The sequence below is a fragment of the Mustela erminea genome, chromosome 4 (genome assembly GCF_009829155.1).
Source record: "Mustela erminea isolate mMusErm1 chromosome 4, mMusErm1.Pri, whole genome shotgun sequence".
NCBI lineage: Eukaryota > Metazoa > Chordata > Mammalia > Carnivora > Mustelidae > Mustela > Mustela erminea.
Window position 1 is genome coordinate 129,338,470 of NC_045617.1, and position 8,006 is coordinate 129,346,475.

Here is an 8,006-nt window from a genome sequence, read left to right on the forward strand (position 1 = left end):
GATAATCCCTGGGGGCGATTTATGGATGTGTTTTGTGACTCTTGTAGGAAACTTTATATTTGGCAAAGGGAAAAATTACAAATTTTAATCACTTTAGGCTTTACCTATGTGAAGTTAGCAGTTATTAAAACAAGTTGGGGGGGTGTGCCTGAGAGGCTCAGTCGGTTAAGCATTTGCCTTCAGCTGAGGTCATGATCCCAGGGTCCTGGGATGGATCCTGGCTCCCTGCTCAGTGGAGGAGTCGGCTTCTCCCTCTGGTTCTCCCCCACACCCCACTTCCCTCCTCCCCTCCCTCCCCTCCCCCACTCGTGCGTGCAGGCATGCACACACTCTCTAATAAATAAATAAAATCTTATCGCACTGCATGGTATCTGCCCTCAGCAGCTCATTCCTGCTGGGTGTTCAAAGGACAGTGCAATAGAAACTCAGTATCTGGCATCGTTGCTTTTCTTGGCTTCGTGCATGTTAAACCTGGTATTTTTATTGAAACAGTATTCTTAACGGTTTTTCATACTGCTCAGCTTGAGATAATTTTCAAGAGGAAGTAATGCTTCTCCTTTTCTAGGGTGTTTGAAATTGAGAACCAGGCAGATCCACACTCAGACCCTAAACAGGGCCCTGAAGTAAAGACATTGGATCCCAAAGATTACAGGTGGGGAGTTCTTAAAGTATGTCCGTATTCAAATGGAGATGCAAGAAACCCACCTGAAAGAACTTTGGAGAGACAGTGACAACTGTGGATTGATCAAGTTCTTTTTAAAAGGGCTGTTTTGAAGATTATGATTCTAACTTTGGAGGAACTATGGTGATAAGCAGTGACTGGCAGTGGAAGGAATCACATGTAAAAAACTCCTTAAATAAAAATTTATTGGCTTTAAAAATAAATAAATAAATAAAATCTTTATAAATAAATAAATAAATAAATAAGCAATCTTAAAACAACAACAACAACAATGACGACAAATCCAATGCCAGTTTGTAGCAATTTGTGTGGTGGAATTTTCACCATCATAATAATGGAATAATAAAATTACTAAATATGAGTACACAATATGAAGATGTAAAATTTGTGTGAACACTAGTTAATGCTTGGATATAGGAATATTGTAGTAATAAGTTCCACATATTTAAAATCTTCTAACAAGAACACCTTACATTTATCTTACGTGTTGGATATGCTCTAAGTTTTACTTTTTTCCCTTAAAATAAAAATCACAGTTCCTCCCACTCTGATTTACTTTAGGCTTGGGCTCATAGATAACAGATGTTTGCCTTACCATAGGGTCTACTATATCCCCACCCATTTTGTGAGGTCCCAGTTGCGGCTCCCAAGGGTTTGGAAAAGCAACACAAGTGGCTTGGGGAAGAAGCAGAGGACAGGTCAACACCTGTCGCAGCACAGGGCGAGAAACTTCCCGGACAGGAGCCACTGCTTGGCGACCCAAATGGTCAAAACTCTCCGGGCAGCACCTCCCAACCCCTCCCCACTCCCAGGGCCAGAGTTACTGTTTACTGTCCTGACTCTCACGGAGCAGCAACTATTGATCACAACTGAGTGCAAACTGCAGAGTACAACCGTGTGCTCATCCGGAAGAAAACTCACGTCAAAACATGTACTGGTGTCTCCGGATGGCAGAGGTACAAATGTTGCATGACCTCTGGCCTGATTTTTCCATGCTGCAGCCCTTATCAGTCCTATGCCCGGGATCCCCTGCAGGTCTACACTGAACACACATGAAGCCCCATGTGTGTTATTTAATCCCATGGGAAAGCAGGACTTGGGACAGAGAGAAAGTGGGGGAAGAGAAGGCTAGGGAATAGTAAATGATTCAGTAAATACGTATAATGAGTACTCACATGTAAAAAATTTTTCCTATAGCGCCTATCATCACCAGATATACTGTATATTTTGTATATGGTCTCCACTCCCAGCCAGACAGTAGAATGGGAGCTGCCCAAAGGCAAGGTTTTGTGATTGTTTTGTTGACTGCTGTATCCCTGCCACCTAGAAGGATGTCTGGCACACAATCGGCATGCAATAAATGTGTGCTAATTGAGTGAATGCACTGTGCTAGTAACAGTCATATTAGAAAACAATCATTGAAAGCAATTTGCGTGGATTATCTTCTTTAAGTAGGCATTAACATTATTCCATTTTACAGGTGAAGGAACGGTTCGGGGACATCACATAATTTGCAGAAATAGCCTCCTTATGCAGACCAAGCCTCCTATCTCACACTCCAGGATAATTATAAAAGCCAGCTAGACACAATCCCTGTGCTCCAAGCAGAGATGTGCTCGATGGAGAAAAGCTCTGAAAACAAGTCAGACCCAACCACGGCAGTAAACAGTTAAGAAGCATACCAGAGAAGCAGGCAGTAAACGCCAGGTCTGAAGGAGTAGAAAAGCGGGCACGTAGAGAAAGAAAAATGCCGAGATACTAATAGGATTATTGCGGGATGAGATTATGACTGTTTATACTTTCTGTTTCCTAATTTACCTGTATTTCCTAATTGTTCTCTAGTAAGTATCACTTCTGTATTAAGGAAAGCAATACATTTATCTTGGGAAGTTTTCCCTTACAAAGTGAAAAACCCAGGGTGCCTGGGTGGCTCAGTTGGTTAAGTGTCTGACTCTGGGTTTTGGCCCAGGTGGTGGTCTCAGGGTTGTGAGATGGATCCCCGAATTGTGCTCTGAGGTGGGTGTAGAGTCCGCTTGGGAGTCTCTTTCTCCTCTCATGCTCTCTTTCTCTTTTTTAAAAAAAAAAATTTCTAAGGCAAGTTTCTTCCTGTTTTTGCCATTTTGCTTCCCCTGTAGCATGCTCTATTACAGGTTTTTTGGATAACTTTTCTTTTCTCTTTAATATTATTTATTTATTTCTTTGACAAAGAGAGCAGAAGCAGGGTGAGGGGCAGAGAAAGAAGCAGCAGACTCCCTGCTGATCATGGAGTCCGACATGGGACTCGGTCTCAGGACCTGAGATCATGACCCGAGCCGGAAGTCAGACGCCTAACTGACTGAGCCACCCAGGTGCCCCTTGGATAACTTTTCAATGATACTCTGTATATGCAAATATATGGCAATATATTTATGGTTAAGGTTTACTTTAATATGGTTTTGAGACAAAATATTTTCAATATACATGTATTTATATATTATGTAAAATATGCTATAGAAAAATATATTAAACATTTTTTTCAAATCCATATTAAATTCAACCTTAACTTAAGGAGTCAGGAAGTACTGCTGAGGAAAGAAATGTATCTCAGATTACTTTCCAACTACTTCCAACAAGCAGGGTCAGGACTCAGGTAAGTGATATGGGCACTTGTTTTGGGCACAAAGTTTAAGGGGCATCAAAAAAACCTGAGCAATCAAGATAAATACTATTTTAATTCAATATTTCAAAAATCAAAATTATGCAAGAAATTAATGAAAAACAAAACATCAAAATGTTCGATAAAGACAAAACCAGTAAAAAGTTGGGGGGAAAATCTCAGTTGCATGGGGGCTGAAACTTACATAATTGCAGGTGTTACAGGATTTTTCCTTTAGGCCCATGGTTCTTAGTCACACTGCTTTAAAGAATGAAAAGGTAGACCAGACAGAGTGGTGGGCAGCAAAGAAAGTTTACTAAGAGAGAGCAAAGAGATAGTACAAAGCTCCCCAAGAGGGAGGGGACCTGAGAGGGTTCCCACCAGTGTTTCTAAATCTAGGGGTTTTTATGGGCTTGTTGGCAGGCTGTTTTAACCTGATTAACCCTCCATGAGCCTGTCACCCAACATAGGTTTTTGTCATCTACCTATCACATGGGAAAGTGTGGATGGTTCCTTCCAGGATGGTATAAGATCCTTTTAAGGATGGTTTCCTTTAAAGGCAGGGGGGAGGGGGCCTTGTCCCTGCTTGCCTTCCTTCCAATTATCCTTCATTATAGGGTGGTAGAGAGGGACAATTTTAGAAAATCCCCACTCAGTTTCTTTCACATAACAGCTGTAAAAGTTGTATTATAGGTTTGTGCCTACAAGTACAGGAAGCTAATAAATTCTAGTTCACATAATCACCATAAAAGAAAAATCTTCCTTTCCCCATGAGCCTCTTCCTTCAGAACATCTCACAACATGGCATCTGGCTTCTTCAGAATGTCAGCTAAGACAGAGAGCCAGAGAGTGCCAACGAAGACCTAACATGGGCGTGACATCGTATCACGAATCCGTAGGAAGGAAGCCTTGGAGTCTACCCACACTCAAGGAAAGAGATTACACAAAACTGGAGGGCATCAAAATATGTCACTTTGGCATGAGGATTATTTTGAGCTAAAGAAAATTAAGAATTAGTAGACAGAGAAAAGAGCTCTCTGCCCTCTGCCTATCTGGTTAGAAGCACAACATAAATTTCCATCTGCATAAGTGTCTTCTCTTCACCAGGAAGAGGCCAACTCTTAGACTCTAGATTCACATCAGCTGAGTCAGCACTGGAGGAATTGTATGAAAACAATACTCTCTTCTGTTAGTTTTCCCTGCACATTTACCTTCTCGGGTTTGAGACCTCTGAAAGGGTTTATCCCATTTCCTTTGTCTTGCTCTTCTCTACAGATTTATTGTTCTTTGTTAAGATGATGGTTAAGCCCAAGTTCTAACCACTAACCACCCCTGTGAGTTACTAATCACTGAGTTTCTCCCTTATGAATGAGGACTACACATGTAAATAAATTGTTGTCTTTTTTCCTGTTAATGTGTTTTTTGTCAGTTTAATTATTAGGGCCCCTAGTAGTTTAAGCATTTATTTATTTATTAGTTTAGGAGAGAGAGAGTGCGCACAAGCGGAAGAGAGGGGCAGAGGGAGAGGGAGAGAAGCTGACTCCCTGCTGAGCAGGGAGCCCAACACGAGGCTTGATCCAAGGACCCCAGGATCATGACCTGGGCTGAAGGCAGTTGCTTAACCAACTGAACTACCCAGATGCCCCAGACCTAGTAGTTTAGAATAAAATGTTCTTCTCCTTATAGCCTAAACATCAGGAGGCAGGATCTCTGGGAGCTATGTGAGAGCTGTCCATCACAGCACCATAGGACATATTCATGGGGTGCTGCTGATGCTGGCCTTGTACCTTCCTGTCACACCACTGGCTTAGTGGACAGAGTGGGCCACAGTAACATCCTAGAAGCCATTCTAACACCAGACATCTTATAATACCTTAGATAGAATATGCAAGCCATTGCACACCACCTAAACATATGCCATTAAATTGAGAGAAGTTGTGTCCTCAACTCATTTGCCCCTCACCTGGATCCCAAACTGCTACTGGACACTCCAAAACCACCTCACATGAGTGGTCTTAACTAATTGTGGTTAAAATACCTTACTCCTGCAAATTTTACAAAAGCATGACTGTGAGTACTTCGGAAGGGGTCAAAGAACACTGAAGCTTTTGGAGTTTCACTGTAAATCTGCCTCAGAGCAAAAGTCACCATTAGTGACTAGGTTGATCCAAAAAAATGTCATAAAGGTGGCAAAATTTGGAAATTGCCTTAAAGACCAGGTCACAAAGTGGAGGAGGGGGCAGGATATTCCAAGCAAGGAGAAGAGCAACAGCACTTTAAGGGAAGAAATTTTAGAAAAGTTTTCTCTAGAGCACTGGTTTCAAAATATGATGGTGACAATGATGGTGATGTTGGTGATGGTGATGATCATAGAGATGGTAAGGATGATGGTGATGGTGATGGTGGTGGTGGTGATGATGGTTATGGTGATGATGGTGATGGTGGTGGTGGTGATGATGGTTATGGTGATGATGGTGATGGTGGTAGTGGTGATGATGGTCATGGTGATGTTGGTGATTACGATGATGGTGATAATGATGACATCATTTTACTGTGGAGTTCTTTGCTCAAACAATATGGTGGGGAATGCCAATATGTAGCACAGGTAAAAGTATGTTTCTCAGCTAGATTTGGAGCAGAAGGCCTAGGGCTCTGTTGTCTCAGCTTACGTCATCCCAGAAGTCTCCTAGAAGAATTTTGCAGAACATAAGTTCTTATAGTGAATAGAGGAGAGGGGTTGGAAAAGTGGCTGGAGTCAGATTATTTCCAGGTAAGGTGTTTGAGCCATACTTGGGAAATGTATGTAGATGGTGTCAAAGCAGGGGTCAGGTAAGATTCTTCCATCAGGGCTATGCCAAAGGACTGGCAGAGGTCATGTTAGGTGAGTGACAGTGACATGGGAAAGAAAAAGATGGCCTCATATAACAAAAAGAAGAATGGGCAGAGGAATAAGACAAAGCAGCCAAAGGTAGCCAGTGAGAGGGAAAAGTCAAGTGCTATAATGAATCCAATTTTTATAGATTTTATTTAATTTATTTGCCAGGGAGAGAGAGAGAGGGAGAGAGCACAGCAGGGGGCGAGGCAGGCAGAGGGAGAGGGAGAAGCTAACTCCTTGCTGAACAGGGAGCCCGACGTGGGACTCCATCCTAGGATCGATCCTGGGATCATGACTTGGGCGGAAGGCAAACCCTTAACTAACTGAGCTACCCAGGCATCCTGAATCCAATTTTTAAATATTGAATCCTATGAATGCTTTTTAAAATATTTTTAAGATATGGCAAAATATATGTAATACCAAATTTATCTACAAGTGCTTTAAGATTTTTACTATTTAATAAAATTAAAAGATACTTGCACAAGACAAAGAATTCAAACAGTACAAGGGGATCTACAGTGAAAGTAAGTTTCCTCCCATCTCACGGCCCCAGTCCCTTAGCTCCGCTCCCCACAGACAACTTCTGTAACAGGTTTTTTCCAGAAATACACCATGCAGAAGCAAACAGATATATGTTTTGCATATATTAATTTTTTCCACATAAAACTTCCGTCCTTTGTTTTTGTTCGTTCGTATTTTCCCACTGAGCAAACTAACCACATTCGTTCTTTTGGAGGAAACTGTCGGGAAGGAGAAAACAGAATAGTGATGCTCAGAGTAACTTCCATGTGACTGGACAGAAAGCAAATAGGGAGGAAGTAGCCAAGCTCTGAAGTTAGATCTGGAGCCAAATGTTGGCTCTGCCACCTGCTCACTGATACCCTTGAGCACATTCCTTCACCTCCTTGAGCCTCATTTATTCTTTCTTTCAAAATTATTAAAATAATGTCTTCCCGTTAGGAGAGCCTGGGCTACAACCAGCCAAAACTCAATTAAACTGGTTTAAATCAAAACGATGTATTGTAAAAGGTCCAAACATAGGGTGTCATGGTTCTCAGTGGGGGAAGGGTGTTTAGAAACAAGAGTATGGATTTTTTTGGTTGTTATGCTCCTGGGGCTGCTAGTGGCATTTTGAGGGTAGGGCTCATGGATATTAAAGTCTTAAAATGTTTGCCACAGATGGTCACAGCAAAGACCTGCCCTGTTCACAAAGCCAATAGCCGCCCCAACGAGAAGCATCAACTTAGCAGCTCATGCACAAAACCATGTCAACCTTCCATTTTCCATGCTCAGTTAGCACCTCACCTCTGACTATAGTAAGATGGTTGTGACTGTTATGGGTCCAGGGCATTGAGTGAGGCTGCGTCATCTCTTGCTCTCTCTTGGGGAAAAGGAAACATCCCTTGGAAGCTTCCCCTCAGACATCCCCATCACATCTTACTGGCCAGGTCACCTGCTCATTTCCTGAACCAGTCATGGGCAGACGCTACTGTGGAGGGGGTAGAGGTAATAGGGGAAATGCGCGTGTGGGAGAAGTGGGATACCTGCTAGAAAGGAGGAAGAGGGGTGTGTGTGGAGCTGGCCAGCCACATGCCCACTACAGTCCCTCACGGGTGTCACGGACCCTATTAGGAGACTGAATCTCTGTCACATGGTGAGAAGGGAACACGTGTGCCCCTTACCTCCTCCCACAAAGAAAGAGGTCAGACTCAGTTGTTCCCTGAAACTTTCAGTTCTGTGTCACACACAGAGAAAAAAAAAGTGGGCAGGCTCTGGCAAGAAGATGGAGAGGGCAGATGAAGGGCCTTCTTCTA

At 42.6% G+C, this 8,006-nt stretch overlaps 1 non-coding gene across 1 annotated transcript; it reads left to right on the plus strand.

Moving 5' to 3' along the window:
• Window positions 1-356: 356 nt before the first annotated feature.
• LOC116589617 lies at window positions 357-494 on the plus strand. Its single transcript, XR_004285376.1, has one exon. It is a non-coding gene; the product is annotated as a small nucleolar RNA SNORA8 (small nucleolar RNA).
• Window positions 495-8,006: the final 7,512 nt, after the last annotated feature.